This window comes from Ursus arctos, unplaced genomic scaffold (genome assembly GCF_023065955.2).
Source record: "Ursus arctos isolate Adak ecotype North America unplaced genomic scaffold, UrsArc2.0 scaffold_5, whole genome shotgun sequence".
Taxonomy (NCBI): Eukaryota; Metazoa; Chordata; class Mammalia; order Carnivora; family Ursidae; genus Ursus; species Ursus arctos.
The window spans coordinates 40956382-40979748 of NW_026623067.1; the positions used below are offsets into that span (position 1 = coordinate 40956382).

The following is a 23367-nucleotide window of genomic DNA, read 5'->3' on the forward strand; positions in this document are numbered from 1 at the left end:
TCATCTGTCCAGTGTCGAGTGTCATACGTTCTGCCAATCCCTCCTTCACTAATAGGGTGAATAGGAGATCAGAACAAGGGATTTGATCAATTTTACTAATATGGTTAGTGTCAGATTCCTCATTGTATCCTTCCTGTGACTTTCAGGTGGTAGGTGATGAATGAAGATGAGATGGTGAATAAATGAATCGTTGTAACCATCTCATCACATCGGATGGTCTATTAGGATAGTGGTCATGTTCTATTTAGTGTTTCAATGCTAAGACATTAAATAATGCTGTGTTTGTGATATTTATTTAACAATTATTTATTGAGAATCTACCATGTGCCAGTCACTATAAACGACAAACAGACTCTGCTTCTGCCTCTTGATGTTTTAAGCTTGAAGAAGCCCAATATTCCCATCTCCCTTGCAGACTGGCTGCAAGCTAGCTATCTTCATTCACCTGCCTGGAGAAACACTCCTGTTCCTCAGGGCTTCCTGCTTGATGAAGTCATTACTGAGTTTCTATCCAGCCAGACTTGCCATTCCTTGTTTGTGAACTAGAAGGTCCAGACCAAGAAAAGGCTCTCCTTTGTAGATCTGCTGCTTGGGAGAACGTTTATAATAACCTGCCAGTGGATGTCAGTGATAATGATGCCTGTAAATGACGAGGCTTGATCTGTCTCCAAGACTCCATAGTCCTGAACATCAGTGCACAGGAGATTTGACACTGAGTGATAACAGATCTTCAGCATGTTTTTATTGTTCTCAGGGCAGGTGTGAGTGGGTCCATGCCAATTGGAATCCACAGAAGCACTGATCTAATCCTTTGGCCATTTATTTTCTGAAATTATTGTGCCATATTCCCAAAGACAACTAACCCCTGTTCTGGTTCTTTATTGCTTTGTAAAAGTAACACCTCGAAACTTAATGGCCTCAAACAATAATAACATTAATTACACAGCTTCAGCTGGGGTACTTGAAGGCTGGGGATGGTGATCGTTGGAGAGCTCGTTCATTTACAGGTCTGACTTCTGATGCTAGTTGCTGATTGGGACCTTTGATGGAGCTCTCAGCCATGATACCTACATGTGGCCTCTCCCTATAACATGGGCCCTTTCAAATTATTAAGGCTGTGTTCTGAGGAAGAGAATCCTGAAAGATAGAGTCAGCCAGGAGCTGTATTACCACCTCTGCACCTTCCTTGGAAATCACACAGTGTCACTTTTAACATATGCAATTGACTAGAAACATATCAGTAAAGCTGGACTATTTCCAAGGAATAGGGCATTAAACTCCAGCTTTTGACAGAAGACTGTCAAAAAGATTTTTTTACATTTTAAAACTACCACTTCCCAGTGAGATATAAGGGGAAAAAAGAAGAGCATACATTTTCTTGTGTAATCAGAGACCGATACACATAGTAGCAATGAAGAAGTGAAAGAATTTTAAATATGTATCGGATCCTCACATCTAATAAGGGGTAAAGTGCTACATCCAGACTGAATATGTTGGTTGGTATTTTGTGGTTCTGTAGACATGGTCTTATTATACGCATTTAGCTATGCTTTTCAATTACTAATCAAGCATTCTGCTTCTTACCTGCTGTTATTCCTCAGAAAAAACATGATCTCTAAATCAAGTACTTTATTCATAGAATAAAGCATAGTTATTCAAATAGTTATTGGGGTAACTGTTCTGTAGAGCTCTTTCCCTACCTACAATAATATATGACATTTACTGTTTGCTTATTTTTTCATGATGCAAAAAGGATGACTCCTTTTTTAAAAAAAATTATTTTAAAAAAGTTTTTATTTGAATTTCAGTTAAGCTACAGTGTAATATTAGTTTCAGGTGTACAGTATAGTGATTCAACACTTCCATATATTACCTGGTGCTCATGAGGACAAGTGCGCTCCTTAATCTCCATCACTTACTTCACCTCGCCCCCCACCTCCCCTCTGGGAACCATCAATTTATTCTCTATACATAAGAATCTGTTTCTTGGCTTGCCTCTCTCTCTCTCTCTTTTTTCCCCTTTGCTCGTTTGTTTTGTTTCTTAAATTCCACATATGAGTGAAATCATATGTTTTTGTTTCTCGAATTTTACATCAGTAGAATGTTTAGGCTGTGCTCATTTTGCCCCCTAGTGGTTTCTTATGTCCTTGTTCCACATTTACCTGTACTTTTCAAATCCTTCGGAATGTAAAAAGGATAAGTATTACTTTGTCCCCCCTGCCACATGCATCTCATGGTACAGATGAGGAAATTAAGACCCGGAAAACTTATGGGACTTGTCTGATGTCACACATCCAGCTCCAACCAGAAGCTGAGTATTGCTGTCCTCTCCCACTAGAAATAAGCCCCAAACGTCAGGACAGTCTTGTTCACTGATGCACGTAAACAGTGGCTGGCAGGCGGTAGGTGCTCAGTAAATATTTTATGAATGAGAAAAATAAATGAATCAATGAATCAAGACTGGAACCAGTATCTATAGATCCTATGCCTCATACTTTTTTACTACATAGTAAAAATAAGTCTTTCACATAGCACTTGATACTTCATTCTATTTTACTCCACAAATATTTCAACTCTGTAAACTATCTCGCCCTTCACTTGTTTTGTCATTAGGTTTATTCCATTATTATTCATTTATTCATTCAATGTCAGTGAGTTGCAGCTGTATCAGATATCCTGCTACCTATAGGGCTACAAAAAGGTACTTAAAGAACTCTTTTTATTTAAAATTTTTTCTTTTTAATTATAGCAAAATACACCCAACGTCAAACGTATCATAATAACCATCTTTTAGGTTTACAGTTCAGTATTCCCATTGTTGTGCAACCTACCTCCAGCACTTTGTCACTTTGCAAAACTGAAACTCTTTATCCATTCAACTCCCCATTACCCCTTCTTCCAGCCCCAGCTGCCACAATTGTATTTTCTATTTCTATATGCTTGACAACTTCAAATACTTCATATACTTGGAGTCATGCAATATTTGTCTTTCTGTGATTGTCCTATTTCACATAACGTAATGTCCTCAATGTCCCTCAGTGTTGTAGCGTGTGTCAGAATTTCCTTTACTCTTGGAGTGCCTGGGTGGCACAGTCAGTTAAGCGTCCGACTCTTGGTTTCAGCTTTGGGTCATGATCTTAGGGTCTTGAGATCAAGCCCTGTGTCAGGCTCCATGCTCAGTGTGGATTCTGCTTGAGAGTCCTTCCCTCTCCCTCTGCCCCTCCCCTCCCACATGCACGGGTGCTCTCTCTCTCTCTCTCTCTCTCAAGGAAATAAATAAATGAATAAGAATTTCCTTTACTCTTAAGGCTGAACAATATTCCATTGTACGTGTATAGCACATTTTATTTATCCTTTCATCCACTGATGGACGTTTGGCTTGTTTCCACCTTTCAGCTACTGTCAATAATGCTGCTATGAACATGGGTGTGCATGTCTCTGTTCAAGACCCTGATTTCAATAATTTTGGATATATACTGAAAAGTAGAATTACTAGATCATATGGTAATTTTTAATTTTTTTACATTTAACTTTTAAAATTTTTAAAGAAACTACCATTCTACTTTCCACAGCGGATGCATGTTACATTTCCCCCCAAAAGTGCACAAGCATTCCAGGTTCTCCACATCCTGGCCAATACATGTGATTTTTCTGGGGTTTTTTGATGGTAACCATTCCTATTAGTGTGAGGTGATGTCTTGTGGGTTTGATTTGCATTGCCCTAATAAGTAGTGATGTTGAGCATTTTTAATTTGCTTCTTGGCCATCTGTATGTCTTCTTTGGAAAAATGTCTATTTAAGAAGGTGCTATAAAGAGGCATTTTTAGTTCATCAGTTTCATCCTTTGTATACAGAAAAATCTCAGCTGGCAACATAAGAGCCATTTTCCCTACTTTTTCTTTGATACACTATGCCACCACTTATTTAAGGTCTGAATAATAGTGATAAAATAACGAAAGCTTGTGTCCCATTTGCACATGTTACGTCCCAGGCATTGTTCGAAGTACCTTACATATATTAACTTACTTAGTCCTCAAAACATCCCTGGGAGGTGGATATTATACTACCTGCAGTTTACAGAGGACATTACAGAGGCACAAATAAGTAAGTGACTTGTTCAAAGTCATACAGCAGCTGAGCTCTAGTACCAGGATTTGTACCTGGACAGTTGGCTTCAGAGTCTGTGTGCTTAACATTATTTTTCCTCTCTGACATCCACTAAATCTATTTGATATCACTCTTTTTATATCACCTGCATTTTTTGTGAGATCTTCCTAGATAGCTCTTCTATATAAGTTTATATGACTTTGGATTGCAGATAGTAAAGAACAAAAATGGATTACATCGTAAAAGGAATTCATTGTGCCCAAGGATGGCAAGTTCAGGGTACAGTTAGCTTCAGATATGTTTGAATCCTCCAGTGGCTCAGACAATATTACAACCCCCAGTGATCTCAGCACATGCCCTTAAGTCACATCTCTTTGGCTCTGATTGAACCCCATGCCCATCACTGGTGAATCATGGTGGCAGGGAGTATGAAATGCCCAATTGAGCCATATGCCCACAACTGGAACAAAGGTGGCATAAATACCACCTGCACTCTAGAAACTTGGAGTGGGGGAGGGGTGGTTCCCACAAAGTATTACTAGACATTCATTTACATTGAAGGGGCAGGGAGGCTGTTTTTCTTCCTTTTGGGAACAGAATACACAAGCAAAATTATTGTTCTCAGAAACGTTTTGCTTATAATTTGTTGAGTAATAAAAAACGTTCCTTTAGTGGGCACCATACCAAACAGTGTCCTAAGTACTTTACATATGTTGATGGGTTAATCCTCACAAGTACTCTGTGAGGCAAATGCTATTATTACCCATTTTACTGATGGGAAAACTGAGCTGCATAAGGGCCTGGGTGTACCTGGAAGAGATTGTGGTAACTTACCCTTAGTGATCCACTTTATAAGGGGTGCATCCATGATTCTCACCCAGGCAGGTGGGCTCCAGGGCCTCTTCTCCAATTCCGTGATAAGGGAGCTTGCTTGCCATGTATAGAAACCGAAGCTCACAAATTTCAGTACCTGATATTCACTTCAGGAAAGACATCAGGGGAGTGTTCATTTGGCCAACACAGCTTACACCTAACAATTAGGGCTTACCCTGGCATCTAAAGTTTATAAATATATATATTGTATATGTATATATCTATATATACATATAGAAATATGTAGTCTATTGTACTAAGTTTGTGCTAGACACTGATTATAAAAAAAAATTGGGGGTGCCTGGGGTGGCTCAGTCAGTTAAGTGTCCGACTCTTGATCTCAGTTCAGGTTTTGATCTCAGGGTCTTGATCTTAGGGTTGTGGGTTCAAGCCTACGTTGAGCTCCGCATTGAGCATGGAGCCTATTTAAAAAAAAATTTTTTTTGACTAATTGTACCTTTTCAGAGTCTAAGGGAATGTGATTGAAAATTAAAAAAAAAAAACGTACTATTAGTCAGAACTAGTTATCATCATAAGCAGTGACTATTTTATTTAGAAGCACTCGAGTAGCATTTAGTTTTGCAGTTCTTTAAGTAAACACAGCTGCTGGGGCGCCTGGGTAGCTCCATAGTTGAGTGTCCGACTTTCATCATGATCTCAGGGTCTTGAGATGGAGCCCCGCATTGGGCTCTGTGCTTGTGGGGAGTCAGCGGGAGATTCTTTCTCTCCCTCGCCCTCTGCCCCTCCCCCCACTGGTGCATGCTCTAGCTCTCAATCACTAAATAAATCTTTAAAACAAAACAAAACAAAACAAAAAAACATAGCTGCAAAGTCTCTTTCAAAACTTTTCACCTATTAAATGAAAGCAAAAGGAGTTTTTTAAACCAGTTTGCTGAGGCAAGTACTAAGTGTCCTTCCAAGTGTCCACATTTTCTCTTCAGGGCCCTCCTGAAGAACAGTGTCAAAGGTAAAATGCCAAAGATACGTTAAAATCTTAATAATCTTGCAAACAATGATTAAGATAAAAGATTCTGTTTTCCTTTAGAATAGTCATACTGTAATGGAGTGATAAAAAATTGCACAGATTGGCAGTTCTTGTTAATGAATTGGAAGGAGGCTGAGGATCATTCTAGAGCCTGTTTTACCACTAGGTGTGTAATATGGGCCTTGTAGTTTTTCTTGGTCTCACCTTCCTCAGCTGAAAAATGAAAGAACCAAAACTGGAATGGGAATGTGTCAATATATCCACTCATCCAATGACTATTTACTGAATACCTTTTAAGTGCCAGGCACTGTCCCTGATGCCAGGGATGGGTTATGGTGACAAACAAAAATGGATATGATTTTTGTCTTGCAGAGCATTCAGTACCATTGGGGGAGACAAACCTGAGTCAAATAATCACTCATCCAATAGGGAGAAGACACTTAGGACTTTTCAGATTCTAAATTCCATATACACAGAAACATACACGAATAGTTCATAAAACACAAATCGTTAAATGTTTATTTGAGAGATCTGAGGAATGCCTTTTTATTTTTTAGACTCGCTTTTTTTCCAGCCTGTTAGCTATGTATATTGCAAACTACTCCTGATGATTTTCTACCTGTCAATGACATAATGCATTGTCCTGACTCATTATTGTAATAATAGTTATTATGCATATTGAATGCATAACTTCAAATGATATTTCAGTCTTCATTTTCATCTCATTCTTAAACTTTTTTTTTTTAAACAAGAAGAGATTAAACAATAGTAGGGTCTTATTCTAAAGTCTCTGACAGCAGTTGTGATATCAATTTTTTTCTTCATATAAAATTTAGAGGGGGAGAGAGGTATTGCTTATTTCTATAGCTATCATAAAATATCGGTTGGGTTTCCCCTTGTCCTTCAGATTTAAGTTTTATTAATAAAACATGGAACAAGGTGTGGAATGTGATGTCTTTACTGAATCATTAATGACCCAAGGCTAACAGGAGATGGGCTTTGTAACCGCTTACTTGTTTATTACATTCCTTCTTTGGCAGCTGCTCTCTGGAATGCTTCTATAACACAAGTCAGGTTGTCAATTAAATCTTCTGTAGAAGTTTTGGGTTTATCTTGAAAAACTATCCTACAGGATAGTTATCCCAGTAGCCCGTTCATAATATTTTTGTCAGCAGCGACTCTACCTCAGGCTGTAATTTCATAAACAGATATTTGCACAAGTCATTGTTTCCTTAATCACCCTTTCCACCCCACCGGAAGTGGATGTAATTGGTTTAGTACATAGCACTCTTCCCTCTGAGTCTAGCTTATGCATACATGCTCAACTCACATGCATTACACATCTGCACTTGTTTCTTGTGAGGGTAGACAAGAGGCTCTGATCATCTGCAGACATAGGTTTCTTGCTTCTTATCACAATAGCAGTGCTGCTTTGATGTGGAAGAGGTTAGGCAAATGTTTTGGTTGATAATGAACTTGTCCAGATCTTAAGATTTCATCTGGCTTTTTCTGTCAATGGGATCCTTGTCTGCAAATTCTCTTCTGGTACTTCTGAAAAGCTAGTAATATTTGCCTTGTGTCACTCCCAGACTCACTATTATCTAGAGTAGGGAATCACCAAGGCCAGATTCTCATCTTAGATTTTCTTTTTCCTGATGCCTTCCAATAGCAGGTCCATGAGAATATGAAGTTAGCTTTGGTAGTCCATTTTCTGGTGTCCTTTAGAGTTATGCATCTGGAGGTGAGCTTTCTATCCTATATAATTTTTTCTTAACTGCTAAGGATAGGTAACTGAAAGTGACCAGGCTAATGGTTCATAAAGAGGACATTTCAGCCTATGGCACATTTGTCATTGGGCAACATCAGTAAAGGACTGGAAGAGGGGTAGGGGGTACAGAAGGGATGGGTGGGAGGGTGTGTGTGACTTGAAAACACAAGATGGGTGATGTGATACTGTCTTTCCCAATCCAATACTGCACCCCTCCCACACAAAGGTTGAGAACCAATGCTACACTGTAGCCTTCAAGAGCTAATCCTCCTACACAGAAGCGCCAAAAGGAAGATAAAAGGTCAACTCTACACACCATAACCAAGGACAAGCCCTGAAGTCATGAAGGCCTTATCCTCATGGGTGGGGACCTAGTGGCAACACTAATTTGCAAGAATTTTGATGAACATGGTGTATACAATGGTATCCATACATTCACGTAGACTTTTCAGGCCTTCTTAATAATGCCTGTAATTAAGACCATATTACACTTAAATCTACTGGAGTAACAGCTCTGCAAGTATTTAATGCATACGTCTGAACCTCCTTGGGGGGGATATACTATTTTGAAATGTGTATGAACTCAGTAATCTCTAGAAAATGCACAACTGGTACATAGAATTTTACATACAATTTCAGGGGATTTGTGAATTTTGTGAAGTTCATCCATGGGCAAAGTTAAGAATGGGATGTTTAGGGGAAAACATGCTAGGTAAGGGCATACAGCTTTCCTGTCTGAGCGTCTGTGCTGTTAGCTGCCTGCACAATGCACATGGCCTTGGGGGTTTGGGGGTGGAAAGCCAGCTTCTCCCCTTTCCTCCTCCATTATAACATGGCATGGTGATCTCATCTTACTTCATCTGGTTGTCACGTTCCTCACCCTTGTCTGAGGGTAGTTATGGTAACTATGGCTATTTTTCTTCCTTCTCCAGAATGGTTCTAAAGACTTCATGTGGCCCTTGCATCAGAACTACCTACTTTGTGCAGAATGGGCTGACAAACCACAACCTGTGAAGGCAGACAGGGGAAATCCACCGGAAAGAGCCTTTGGAAGGAACTGCAGATTCGTTGTGGGTAAGCTGGCCCAGAGAGAGCAATGAATTACATAAACACAAATGTCTGCATTTTGATGACCCCCCACCCCACCCACGGGCAGGCACTTAGTCACTCTTTCCTCTGTGTCTCCTTAACTCTATTATACCTCGATTATAGCTCCTATCACTGTGCTAGGATTATTTGTTTATGAGTCTGTCTCTCTTACCAGACTATGAGCAATTCCAAGACAGAGTCCGCGACTTATTTATCTCTGTACCCCAATCCAGTGTCTGGGTTAAGAGTGCAGGCTCTGGAGTCAGACTGTCTGCATTCAAATCCATGCTCTGTATGTATGAATAGGATGACTTGGACAGGCTACGTAATTTAGTTGAGCCTTGGTTTCTCTCTTTCTCTTTTTTTCTTTTCCTTTCCTTTCTTTCCTTTTCTTTCCTTTCTTTCCCTTCCTTCCTTCCATCTTTCCTTCCTTCCTTCCATCCATCCCTTCTTCCCTCTTTCCTTTCTTTCCCTCAATTTCCTTTGCACCTAAAAGTATCACACTAATGATATTTATTGGTTAATTGTGAAGAATAAATGAAATAATGCTTAGTACAGTGAAGTCTCTATAGAAATAACAATAGACATTACTATTAATCTATTACCACCAGTATTGATAGTTGAATATCATTACTTACTAGAGTTCACCTTCCAGGAAGAAGCCTTTTAGGCTTAAACTATTAAAGAGCTCACGTTTCTCCCACTGCTCTCCTTGTCACCTCTGCCCTCTTTGCTCCTGACGCCCCTCCCCTGCAACATAGTAATTGATGTCCTCCTTGCCCCACTTGTTCACCTTGTACTAATCATCTGACACCTGATACGTTTATTTGATTATTGTCTAGAATGCAAACTCCATGAAGGAGGAGCTTTGGGTATTTTGGGTTCACTGCTGTATCCCTAATGCCTAGAGCAATGCCTGCCTGGCACACGGAATATGCTCAACAGATATTTGTTGAATGAATGAACGAACGAATGAGTGAACGGACTCACGGGCACCACAGCGCCCTTGAAGCATCCTCACCCTCTGCTTTAGGTGAGCCTCGCTTATCATCCCACAATGTCATGCACTTAATGTGTGCATTCCCTCTCTCTGCCAGATCGTCATAGAGCAGCTTTTACCCTCATTGCTCTTTCCTCCATGATTGGGGTGGGGAGGGAAAGATATTTTCCAAAAGTGTTGCAAAAACGGAAATGTTTAGAACTTTGATGTCAAAGCCACACCCTTCAGTGGGGCTGTTGAGGGAAATCGCTGAGCCGTGGGAGCCCCCTCTGAGAAGTGAGAATGGAGACAGCAGGACGAGGGTGGGCGAGCCCTCTGTCGCCTGGTGGGAGTGGCTGTTGTTGAGAAACTTGTTCCTGTCTTGTCTGCTCAGAAACTCTCAGTGACTACTCACTGCTGAGAGATCCGAGTCCCAAATCCTCAGCAGCTCTCCCACTCTTCCTCCACAGGGGCCTTCTGTTCTGGCCAAACCGGATCATGCCCTGTTCTTTCCCAGCCCCATACTCCTGCTTGCGCACATGCTTGCGCACACACACACACACACCCACACACACCCACGCATGCACGTACTCCTTCAACTGGTTCTTTTCCTTCCGCACAGTACCTTTTTTTCTAGATTCTACAGTCCTTCGAGGTGCAATTACAGTGCTGTCTAGCCAGGATATTTCCTCTAATTTTTCTCCCATTCTTCCACCTTACACTCTGGAGACAGCCAGCTGAGTTCTTCCTCAGATTCCTTCAAGAATTTTTACCTGTCATTTGGGGGTGCTTGCCAGCCTTTTCCCACACAGAGCTATCTCCAGACTTGTCTGCTAAATTTTCTTGTGGGCAGGGACTCTTCTCTTCCTGTTTTCTGCATGAACCAGGTATTCAGTGAACTTTTCTGAGTAAGGCTCTGGTGTATAGCTGAATATAGCCATTTTCCTAGCAGTTAGAAAAAAAAAAATCCTTAGGGCCTGTCTGATGATAACATTTTATTTATTTATTTTTAAAGGTTTTATTTATTTGAGACAGGGAGAGAGAGCACAAGCCGGGGTGGACAGAGGGAGAGGAAGAAGCAGGCTTCCCACTGAGCAGGGAGCCTGAGGCTGGGTTCGATCCTAGGACCTCGAAATCATGACCTGAGCTGGAGGCAGACGCTTAACCGACTGAGCCACTCAGGCACTCCGATAACATTTTAAATATAAAGTGTTATTTTCATATGGTCAGTACAGGTGAATTTTTTCACCATCTGTTCTGTAAAAGGCAAAGCAATAACTAATGTACACATAGAGCTGGGCTTGTATTTCTTGAGACCCCGGGCGGAAGTGGTCACTTTCTCACCAGGCTTGGCGGGACACAGCAGGGTGGTAGACTGAGGGGGTAACCTCATTGCTAACTTTGTTTCTGGGCTGGAGACTTAGCAAGTGGAAAGAAACAAGCAATTGACACTGGGATTCACTCTGAGATGGTAGGAAAGTCAGCAGGGTCACTCAGGGCAATCTGCAGTTTCTCAGTGCCACAGGTCCCTGCGAGAGTCTGTGGTAACACTGCCCCCTTCTGTTCCTCTGCATTGTTAGTACCGGCGTCTTCTGCAGGCTGGTTTTAGGATCCTGATGTGAATTTTCAATTTCCGAGAAATGCTTGCTTCAGGCAGAAAGGAGAGGAACTCATAGATTCAACGTGAGCCATGATTTTATTCTATCAAGGTTTCTCTTTTGATAGTTCACTTGACCACTAAATTTTGTTGGAAAGTCTTAGTTCAGCTGCATTATAATTGGATGTTATATTTCAGGGGAATGAATGAAGTCAAGAATCATAAGAAAATTAATCCACTCCTTTATTTATTTGTACTCTAAGGGCTTCCTTAATCTTTTCTAATCTTAACCTTATAACTTCCCTGTTTCTTCCCATGGAAGTTAGAGCGTCACCACTGGTCGATGTAGGTCGCCACTTTCACTTTGTCTCTCAGACAAAAAGCAGTTAAAGGGCCATGAATGCTGGTTCCTTACAGACTGAAGGCCAACGCCACTTGCTCTGTGAAGCACTGCACGTGAAATGACTTGACACAGAACTTTCGAACTGCTGTGTAACTCTTGTCTCCTTTCCTTGCAAGCCCCTTTAGGTATCTCGAAAGCAGTTGAGACCAGATAGCATAGGGCTTTGAATCTACACCCAGAACTTTGGACTTTATTCTAAAAACAACGGGGAGCCAATTAAGCTATGTGGGCAAACGATGGCATCTTTGGAAGGATGACACTCCCAGCTTTGTGCTGAATGAACCAAGATGAAAAAGCTTGGGAAGAAGGAGAACATTAGCAGAGCTGTACAGTAATTCTGTCACCAGTATCTGCACCACACAAGGAAAATCCTTACCAGTTTCTCCTCATTTATCCTCTTTCAAACCTAGTCCAGCCGCTAGCATCTTGGATCCTAGCAACTTGGATCCCTGTACTGCTTTCCTAACTCATTTCCAGACAACCCATCTTGCTCCCCTATATAATCTGTTATCCCCACAGCAAGCCAAAGACAACTTTAAAAAAACAAGTGACTTGTTACAAAACATAATCAGAGAGGGAGACAAACCATAAGAGACTCTTAAGCATAGGGAACAAACAGGGCTGCTGGAGGGGTGGTGGGTGGTGGGGATGGGGTGACTGGCATTAAGGAGGGCATGTGATGGAATGAGCACTGGGTGTTCATAAGACTGATGAATCACTGAACTCACCTCTGAGACTAATAATACACTATATGTTAATTAATTGAATTTTTTTAAAAAAGAGACTGTACACTTTTAATAATAATATGAAATGAAATGTGAATCCTATTTATTAAAAAGCAAGTGACTTGCCATCATACTTAGAATGAAATTTATGCTCCTACCGTGGTGCATGAGGCCCAGCACAGTTTGACTCTTGTCTGCTTCTCAGACCTACACTCTCATTTCTGCTCACTGGCCCTAACTTGCTGGCTTTGTTGGTTCCCTGAACAAGCCCTAAGCTTAGTCTGACCTCAGACACGTGAGCCTTTGTTCATGCCATTCCTTCTGTCTAGAGCATGCTGTTCCCAGAATTTTACGTGCTGTCTTCGTGCCTCAGCTCAAATATCACTTCCTCAACGAGTCCCAACTTTTAATACCTCATCCTCTTCTCTTTGTCTCCCCCTTCCTAGCCTGAGAGATTCTTTTCGAATCACCTGGTTCTATTTTATTTAGAACCCATATCGCTATTTGAGATTATCTCGCTCATTTATTTGTTTACTTGTTCAAGGTCTACATTCCTTGCCTAGAATGAAAGTTCTGTGAGGGCAAGGACCCAGTCTACATTGTTCATCTCTGGGACTCCGACACAAAGAGTTTGCTGCACCTGGTTCATGGTGAATGCTCGGTCATTTTTTGTTGAATATATGAATCTGGGTAAAAGGTAAAGAGGAAGGGCAGGACAAGAGGAACTGGAAGCGAAGAGATGCCTGAAAGAATTATAGAAGAGATAAAGTGGATCGGTTTGATTATTGGATATCAGGAGCCAATGGAAAGGGGAGGAGAGGTAATGGGTTTTCACTTGGATAGTAGAGAAAGGCCACCGATGCCATTTACTCAGAGAGAACTTGGTGGAATATAATGGATGGGAGTGGCAAACAGATATTTGGCGTTGGCCTTGAGTGTGAGATGTGGTGGGTCTATGCGGAAAAAGCCCAGTAGGTATGTAGAAATTGAAAGGAGGCCAAAGCTAAACATTTAGATCTTGGAGCCATTTGTGTTGTGATGATAGTCCACTGAGACTGAATTTTGCCAACGGGGCAAAGCAGCTGGGAGGAAAAGAACTTTAAAAACATGCAGATTTTTGTCCAAACATCCTTGTGTACCAGAAACCGTGCTGGCACAGGTGACATCTAACAAACGAGGAGCAAGGGCTGGAGTTTCGTGGGCCCAGGGTTGGAGACGCTAACAATTTGGCAGGTAGAGAGAGACTGTGCTCTTCAGACAAAGAGCATGACAGCACTGCCGAATGGTGGCCTCTGACCTGCCCAAAATAGCTCTCAGAAGCTGTGCACCCTGAAGCCATCCGTGTGACTGCTCTGCCTCCTTCCCTTCAAATCCGAGAGGGGTCTGGAGAGAGAACTGGGTAAGCTCAATGTTGTACCTCCACCCTCTGGTCTAGGCAATGGATAATGTAAAATAATTCGGGGGGAAGGGGGGAAGAAGAGCCACATTTCTTGAGTGCTCACTATGGGCTTGGCGATGAACTAAGCACTCCATATGCCTTCTCCTATTTAGTGCTCACAAAATCTCTAATAAGGAATGATAATTAGGACACATTTTGCAGATGAGAAAACTGTCACTAGAGGCGTAATGTAATTTTCCCAAATCGTAAACGATGGAGCTGGAATTTGGCTCCAGAACGGCCCAACCCCAAAGCCCACACTTGGAACCACTAATACTTCCCTGCGTGGGAAATAACTGTTTTTAGCCCTTAAATTTTATTCCATTATTTCTTTGTACGTTTCTTTCCCTTTCCATCCCAAAGTTGTGAATATTAGGTTAATAAATCAGGCGAACTTTTTTTTTTTTTTTTTTGCAGTAAGAAAGTTAACCAAAATTACTCTGAGGCTGTCCTTTTGTGCTGAACAAAAGTAACTCTTATTCTTTTATTAGATCTCCTGTGTGTTACACAATTGCCTTAAAGAACTGCTATTGCTTACAGACAGTCTACTTTCCCAAGCCCTCAGGATATCTTTAATTACAGGGCTCGTGGGTTATCTGAAATAGAAAGAGTGCCTTGGATCCTCCTCCCCCACTGTCCCCCAGTTTTAAATACAGGCACATCCCGTTGATTGTGGGAGCCTGCTCCTGGAAATGGTCCTGTTAGTTCAGTGGGTGCCCTCGTGATTACTGCAGCATGAGGCTGCGGGGATGTGCAGCTGCTGTCACACTTTGCCAACTGCTCTTCTAGTCTCCTGAAGTTGTGATACACCTCTGGCCTAACGTTTCTTCTTTTTATCCTCAATACTGTTGTTGGCCAATCTTACCAGGCGGCAGTAAGGCTCGTGCTTTCCTGAAGAATGTCCAAGGATTTCTGCCAGGCAACATCTGTCTGCTGCTCTGGGTTTCTTAGACTATCCCCTTGGAGGCATTTGGGGCTTTTGCAGTGAAGCCTGCTTGCTGCCATCCAGGTTCCTCCTTGATCTCTTGTAGAATCCTTAGCACCATCTCTTATACACCTTTTGTTAGCCATCTTGAACTACTGTCCCAGTGGCCCAAAAGTAATGGCAGAAAGAGGGAGCTGGTGGAGTAAATAAATAATTGGGATGGGTCCCTCAAATCGCTATTGTCTTTGTTGGCTGAGAACCAAATATAAATTAGCTGTAGGGACTAGTGCTGTAATAGGCTTACTTTTATATCCACGTATAAAATATTTCTGAGACCATCAGGACTCTAATGAATCAGCCCAGTTTGGGGCAGTTCTAAATGCATTCTAAATGAGTGCCCTGTAAGTGTGTAGTGATGCAAGGTGGCACTTTATTTGGTCCATCTATAATTTATAAATGGGTACTTTAGAGTTTCACAAAATGTCTCTGTTCTGGTTTGCACCGTGCCTCTCTCATGGAACTCCTTCTGGTTCTTTCCACAGCAATCACTACTTGGTCCACACTGCCATGAACAGCCTCCGTGTTGGAGGTACAGTGCTTTCCTTTCTTTGGCCCCACTGGATTGTCAGCTTGCTGAGGGCGAGACTCGTGTCTGATTAATCTTTGCATCTCCTGCCGGGTCTCACGTAGTTCTTTGTACAAATAGATATGTAAATATTTGAGTAAATGAATGAAGATCAAAGACATGAAGCAGGAGAGGGATTTTAAAGGAGCTGAAAGCTACTTTTGTTGGGCTCCCTCAACCTCAGCTGTTGTGACTAATTGGGTGTCTGGGGAAGGACTCTGTGTTGGCTCTGATTAGGCAGTGGCTCTGCAGGTGAACTTTTCCGGAAGGAGGGAGTTATTATTGCGAAGCACTGATGTTCTCAACCTAGCCTCTATTGGTTACTTTCATTGGGCAATTTCTTTCTTTCTTTGCACTTATAGGCATAAATATCCATGGGCAAAATGGCAATGTAAGGAGTGCATTTGCTTACTCTCTTTGGTGCAGATAAGAAATATATCACTTCTTCATCCCTAGCCCTTTTATATAATCTTTTCACTTTAATTTATGATTTTATCCAATATCCCATTTCGGGGTAATCTTAGCCTCTGTGTCCAGTATGATGGCACTTCAACAACATAACTACTTTTAAAATCTCATTTAAGTATGTGAAAAATTCAAGGGGCTGGTCGAGAGACAACAGGTGGAATCCAGTTTCTATCAGATACATAAATCTTTTTCTGTGTCACTCCATTTGTTCATCGGCATTCTTTTTCCTGATGAATGGCAACCAGATATCTCAGGAAGATGTATGACACTGGCTCCATTTCAAACAATTGCCTGATATCCTCTGGCAGCCATTGGAACCACACACTGCAAACCAGCCTGTCATTTCAAGAGACCCTAGGGTAATTGTGAGATGTGCTTGAGGCTCAGATCAGGTCTATAAAGGTAACATACAATTTCTTTGGCAGAAGCAGTGCAAATTTGCATTGTACAGCAAAGCGTGATGTTTCCCGGCTCACATTTGAATTGTGTGCTGTAGCCCCTAAAATCTAGTGCCCGGTATATGTGTCTGTATAGGTCAACCATTACTAGGCCTTCTAACTCCACACCCCCCACCACTCACATTTTTGGAAGGATGCAGAATGACGGACACATAAAGTGGCTGGATTAGAATTGCCTGGTATCTTTTCAAGTTATTTTCTGAAGTAAATCGCATTTTTTTCCAGCATCGAGGCACTTAATTTTTTTTTATTGTTCTGAGGGAGAGTCTTATCCCAAAAGCAGTTTCTTATTTCTAAAAGCTTCTAAATTCTGGAACATAAACATATAAATTTATATTACTCATCCTTTTGGATTCATGAAGGGCTAATTCTCTGATGCTGAGACGCAAACTTTTTACTTTTCATCTCTGAAATCATTCTTCTATTTGGAACCAACATTTCAGGAGTAAAGAAAATTGGAGAGGCCACATCAGATCAGACTCTTGCTGTATCCAGCCAAAATTTCTGGATACCATTGTCCTAGATGGTAGCTCGTTCATTCATTCATTATTTATGAATTCATTCATTCATTCATTCACTTCTTAATTCTAATAGTCCTTGGATAAACACTTACAGAGTGCTTACTCTGTGCTGGACATAGAACCGGAATTAGAATATAGCAGTGATCCATCCTAGGAATGCATTGTTGTGCCATGTGATGCCAAAAGCAAATATCGGGCATAGATTGAGGGTATTTAATAAAAGGAACTATATGGGTGAGTAAGTTTGGTGTACTTAAAAGGGGGCTTTGGGATCTGACAGGCTTGGTGTGACCTGTGGCCAATAACCCAACCTTTTGGAGGCTCTTCTATTCTCCCCACAATGCCAACAGTTGAAAATTACTGTAGGAACTGGAAGAGATAATGTATGTGAAAATGGCCGGCAGTCAGGATCAGTTTCATTTGATAATTGTACTAATTTATTTGGCCACAGGCACCGACATGGATATTTTAAGGAAGAGGCATCAATGAAATTTTGAAACTGGAAACTTTGTCATCTCTTGCTCTTGCTGGAGTGTTCCTTTTAATGTCTCTCTTTTTTTCATTACAGTTTGACTCCAATTGGGTACACACATGAGCCATTTGCAGGAGTGAGTTCAGAAAGGCTGTTTTTTGCAGGCAGTTGATTTCTCTGGGACCTGACCAAATGAACAGGTCCTTCCTAGCATGGAGAACTCAATGTTTGGATGAAGAAACTGAAATCAGGGGACACCTAGGTGGCTCAGTCAGTTAAGCGGCTGCCTTTTTTTTTTTTTTTTTAAGATTTTATTTATTTATTTGACAGAGAGAGAGAGACAGCTAGCAAGAGAGGGAACACAAGCAGGGGGAGTGGGAGAGGAAGAAGCAGGCTCCCAGCGGAGCAGGGAGCCCGATGCGGGGTTCGATCCCAGGACCCTGGGATCACGCCCTGAGAGGAAGGCAGATGCTCAACGACTGAGCCACCCAGGGACCCCAGGCACCCCAGGCGGCTGCCTTCTGTTCAGGTCATGATCCTGGGGTCTTGGGATCGAACTCTGCATCCCTGCATCGGGCTCCCTGCCTGCTTCTCCCTCCCCATGCTCTTGTGCTCTTGTGCTCTTGCTTGCTCTCTCTCCCTCTCAAATAAATAAATAAAATAAAATAAAATTAATTAACTGAAATCAACTGCCTTATATTCCCAAACAACAGCTCATCCCAATATGACCCCATCAGCTTCTTACATATCATTTTATTGGGCCAATTTGAGGATACGTTCTTGCTCCTGCAATTAAACTCGACAAAGATGTAGTGAGCACCTTCAAAACAGGAGCTCCTGTGCTGTCGGTTGGATAGCAAGGTGAATGACAAATGATCCCTGCCCTGTGGATTTCTTGTACATCACTCAAAAGCAGGGAGAAAGTGCTCTGGATACCAAGTGGTATTTCAGAGCATACGTGAAATCCCCAGCTTTGACTTCTCAAATCTTGTAATAAAACAATTCAATTTTGTTCCTTGAACTAAATCGTTCCATTTGTTATTCGGTGTTTGTCCTTCTGTCTTCTTGCTGTGCCCCATCTGCGGATGCCACGGGTAAGATTCATTCCAACCTATGAGAATGACATGTTTGGATTTAGTTGTGAAAAATGCCTTCTACAAACAATTGCTACACCAAAGTGACTGTGCTGAATCACTGCGAAATGATGTGAGATATTTTGAACGAGCCAGCCTGCGCATTTGCTTTCCCCCATTCATCATCCGTTGAAAGGTATAGCTACTTACTAAGGCCAGAGAGTATGTTTTTAAATCAACTAATTGTCCATCTCCAAGGACAAATGTGCTTCGAGTTCCAGTATCCCTTTCCTTTCTTCTCTTCTCCTGCTTGAAGGAAGCAGCAGACTTTCAGAAAAGGGACCAGTCACATCACCAGCATGAATGAGTAATGTGGTACCACGTCCATCCACTCATCCACACAGACCCGGGGCGTAGGCACAGGGAGGGGAGGGAAGAGGGGCACAGGAGGTGATCGAACCAAGCATAAATAGAATCACATTGCCCATTACTTATTGAACATTTGCCGTATTCCAAGCACTTTCAGAACATTATCTCTAATCCTTACATCAATCCTGCAGAGTAGATATTTTTATTTCTAATATATACACGAGGAGAACATCCTGGGGAGAGGTACAGTGATTAGCTCCGGATCCTAGAGCCCTAGAGCTGGTATGTACCTCTTTCAGACCTGAATCTGCCTGATTCTTTTTTTTTTTTTTTTTAAGATTTTATTTATTTATTCGACAGAGATAGAGACAGCCAGCGAGAGAGGGAACACAAGCAGGGGGAGTGGGAGAGGAAGAAGCAGGCTCATAGCGGAGGAGCCTGATGTGGGGCTCGATCCCATAACGCCGGGATCACGCCCTGAGCCAAAGGCAGACGCTTAACCGCTGTGCCACCCAGGCGCCCCTGAATCTGCCTGATTCTAACACCTGCTCCTTTCCGCTCTAACTGGGATTTTCAAACTCTACTCCTTGCAAGTTGTTGGAGGCTGTTTAATAAATTCCATTATGCATGTATAAAACTATTCAGGAAAAAATAAAAATGCATTCTAGAGACCAGTGACATACTATTGCAATTTCTGACCACTTGGTTTTTTTTTTTATTTTTTAATTAATGTTTTTGAACTTGAGACCTAAGTTTGTTCTGTTCTGATACTGCTTGCATCTGTTGCATATTTTGGAATAATGACAAAGATGTCATTTGAAAAATGTGTTTCCTAGGTAGGAGATAAAAAGTTGACAATTACTGGCCTACAAATTATACTACTCCCTTACCAAGAGATGTATTGCATAACATTTAGCAAACATAGTAAAGACTAAACCAACATGTGTAATACAACACATGTAACACGCATCATACAGCAAATACTACATGGGTAAGGAGACTTCTAGGGAAAGGACTGAAGGGAGAGGCAAGAGTAGACTTCTTTTGTTTTTTTATAGCTATTTCTAAAACACTGCTTGTGTATTTGCTGGAATCAGTTGCTGGATAGTTGGGCATCTATATTCAATTTTTCCCCTCACTTCCCACCCAGTGTGTATTCCACACTGCTGAGATCACAGTTTCTAAGTATATATGTGTGTGGGTTGGCTTTACACAACTTCGTGGCCAAATTATGCACTTCTAACTTTGACCGTGTGCTCCAGAAAAACTGCCCGGTTTTGAAGGGAAACCCGGGGGTCTGGGTGACTCAGTTGGTCAAACATCCCACTCTTGATTTCGTTTCAGGTCATGATCTCAGGATTGTGAGACCGAGCCCAGCTTTGGGCTCCACGCTGGGCGAGGAGTCTGTGTTACGATTCTCTCTTCCTCCCTATCCTGCTGCCCCTCTCCTCCCTCCTCTAAAAATAAATAAATAAAATAAAAATAATCCTGTTTTGAAGGGAAACCTAAAAGGTGACCATTCATCCACACCTACTACCGAAATGTGTACCCTCTTTCCACCATCACATGCTCGCATAAAAACCTGTAGCCCCTGCTTATGTAGTCAATAATGCCGCCTCATCCTTGAATAGCAGTACTTCCTGTTCAGATCAGCATAACATTTCTTTAAAGCTCAGATCTTAAAATGAACGGTTCCCTTGGAAGAACTTTATTCTAGAGACTTCCATTCAGAGGCATGATGGTGATATGAACAGCTTTAGCTATTATACGTGCTTTATGTAGAGAGTATAGTTCAAGCGTATTTTGAGGAGAGACCAAGAGAAATGACTAGGCTGAACGTTTGCTATTTTGTAAAACTTGGAGTTGGATCTGAGGCTGCAGTGGGTAACCACAAAGGGTCTCCCCTTCCAACTTGAAGATTATGCAGACCTAATCCAAATTCTTTCTTGCAAGGCGTTATGTTAACAAGATCGCTGTTTGCCGCCTTCTTGCTCTGTTTCTTAAACAGCAAATTACTGCCTGGTAGGTCTCTGATGACTTGGCAGCTGTATTTTATCTTTATTTTGCCATCAGTCACAGTATCTCTATAAAGGGAGACAGGTTCATTTTATAGATCTGGAAGCAAAGGCCACTCTGAGGTTAAGTGGTTTGTCCAAAACATATGTGGACTATGTGAGACCCAAAGCTGAATACAGCTGCAGGCACCTGTCTGCAACTAAGAGGCAGCGCTCGCGAATCTGGAACATTTTCATCTTTGCCTTCCATTGGTACGATTTTGAGTGTGTGTGTTTGTATGTGGTCGTGTTCAGAGACTGTATCGGATTCAGCTTTGTATCTTAAGTACCTGGCACTGTGCTGGACACACAGAGGTTCTTAATAAATCCATATGGCATGAATGAAGGGGTGCTGAGAAGGGAAACTGGTAGGGCGGAAGATAGTGGCATTTTCATTTCTAATCACTGTGGGTCTGTTTTCAGTTCCCATTCTGCTACCCCCTCAGCCCCAGCAAATCCTGATATCCTCGCATTATGAATACATACGCTTACAACAAGCAATGATCTTCACCTACACCTGTATAGTGAGAAGAGCGAGGATTTTGGAAGTAGAAGTGAATTTCAGTCTTTGAGCATCTTTTATAACTTCTTTATGCCTCCACTTTGATCTCCCAGTGACAAATGCAGTTACTTCTGCCGCCGTCATGGAGACTGCTGGTATCTTGTGAGCACACACCTAGGGCCAGACAGTGCGCCCGGGGTCTTATACGCATCGTAGTATCGAATCTGCACAACACACCTGGGAGGCAGGTCTTTTTCTTATCTTCGTTTTACCCTGGCTCAGAGACGGTTAGCCTCTCGTCGGATGTCACACAGACATCAGGCAGAGATGGAGGAGGGATGGTGACTGTTGTGAGTTCTTGATGGCTGGCCCTCCACAAACGGCAGCTATTACGATGACGGTGATGATGCAGGAGTCCTTGGGGCATGTGACAGGATGAGTATATGGCATTTTAGACTACATTTATGATCATTCCCTCCCTGATAACAAAGAGTCAGCATGAAAGCTATCTCTGCTCCAGGGGAGAGGAAACTTAAGGATGTGTTAGAAGGTAAGGATGTGTGAAGTGAACACATTATTCCAAAATTATAATTGTCCTTTTGAGAATATACTCTTCAGCATTCAGCTATGGGGGCGTGTGAAAGTAGGGAACAGGAAACAGAGGCTAAAACACATTTTATCAACTCCACAATCTACCCATGGTGTATCCAAACGTGCTATAGTCTTGCATATTACGAAGAACAGGATGAAACATTCTTCCTTTCTCTTCCCCTAAGAGAAATCTGTTGCTGTATGTTCAGCCTTTGGGCCGAGCGTAGCATCCCACAATGTTTCGGCAGAGAGCTGCCAGAACAGAACAATAACACTAGCTGTGTTATCTGCTGACACGGAGGACAGGAATACGCTTACAGCCTAGACTTGGCTTCTTGCCTCTTGTTAAGGCACCAAGCAGCTGGGCTTACTGACAACCTCCCTGAGACTCACGCGCTTACTCTAGCACTATTTAAATCTCTCTCTATGGTGTATTGCTTTGTTTCCTTCAAGCCTGTTACCTCTTTAATCTCACTTCTCGTGTGTTTGCTTCCCCCAGACTAAAGGAACAAGAAAATGTATGCATCAGAGGATGGCAACCCAGGCCGGTAGACCCCAACTTGAATAGGCTTCAGGTCAATCTTGAACCAAACTCCTGACCTCTCAAAAGGTGAGACAGAGGCAAATGCACTCTTGATTTCTGGAGGCTCCAGGTAGATTAAAAAGTAAATATGCCTATGGGCCCCTGGGTGTTAAATAGGTTAAGCGCCCAACTCTTGATTTTAGTCAGGTCATGATTTCAGGGTCTTGAGACTGGGCCCCACCTTGGGCTCTGGGCTCCAGGCTCAGTGGCTCAGTGGGGAGTCTGCTTGAAGATTCTCTCCCTGCGCTCCTCCCACAACACTCCTTCATGCACACAAGCTCGCTCTCTCTCTCTAAAATAATCTTCAAAAAAAAGTAGCCTAACCTTTGAAATCCAGAACAATGAACAGATAGAACTCATTTTTGAAATTCAGAATCCTCTTATTTAAATTATAAAATATTTTAGACTTGAATTTAACTTAGTTTTGAAAACTCTTTAAAATGACTTGCTGGGTTTCTTTCAAATGTGTAGTCTTGAAATTCTTGTTTTCTTTATTTGCCTCCTCTCCATCCCTATTCTAGAATACATGCAGTTCAAAAAAGGACATTGATCGTACTGAGTAGGCAGTGATCTAGACCCCATCCTGCTACTCCACAGCTGTGTGACCTTGTGGAAGTTCTTTCCCTCTCTGGTCCTCAGTTTCTATATCTCTAAGGTGAGATGGTAATTTCCATTTCTCAAGTTCCTTTGAGCTTTAAAAGCCTATGGTTTTTCTTACCCGCAATCCCTACTTCCTGCCAAACTGTCCCCAGAATATATATA

At 41.9% G+C, this 23367-nt stretch overlaps 1 protein-coding gene across 1 annotated transcript in view; it reads left to right on the forward strand.

Annotated features, from left to right (window-relative positions):
• The window catches only part of KCTD16 (potassium channel tetramerization domain containing 16), a 295941-nt gene that overhangs the window by 7121 nt on the left and 265453 nt on the right, over positions 1–23367 (forward strand). Inside the window, exons 3-4 of the mRNA XM_057307082.1 lie at positions 8666–8807; positions 22522–22632. The gene's annotated coding sequence lies outside the window, so the exon portion shown is untranslated. The remainder of the gene's footprint in view (positions 1–8665; positions 8808–22521; positions 22633–23367) is intronic.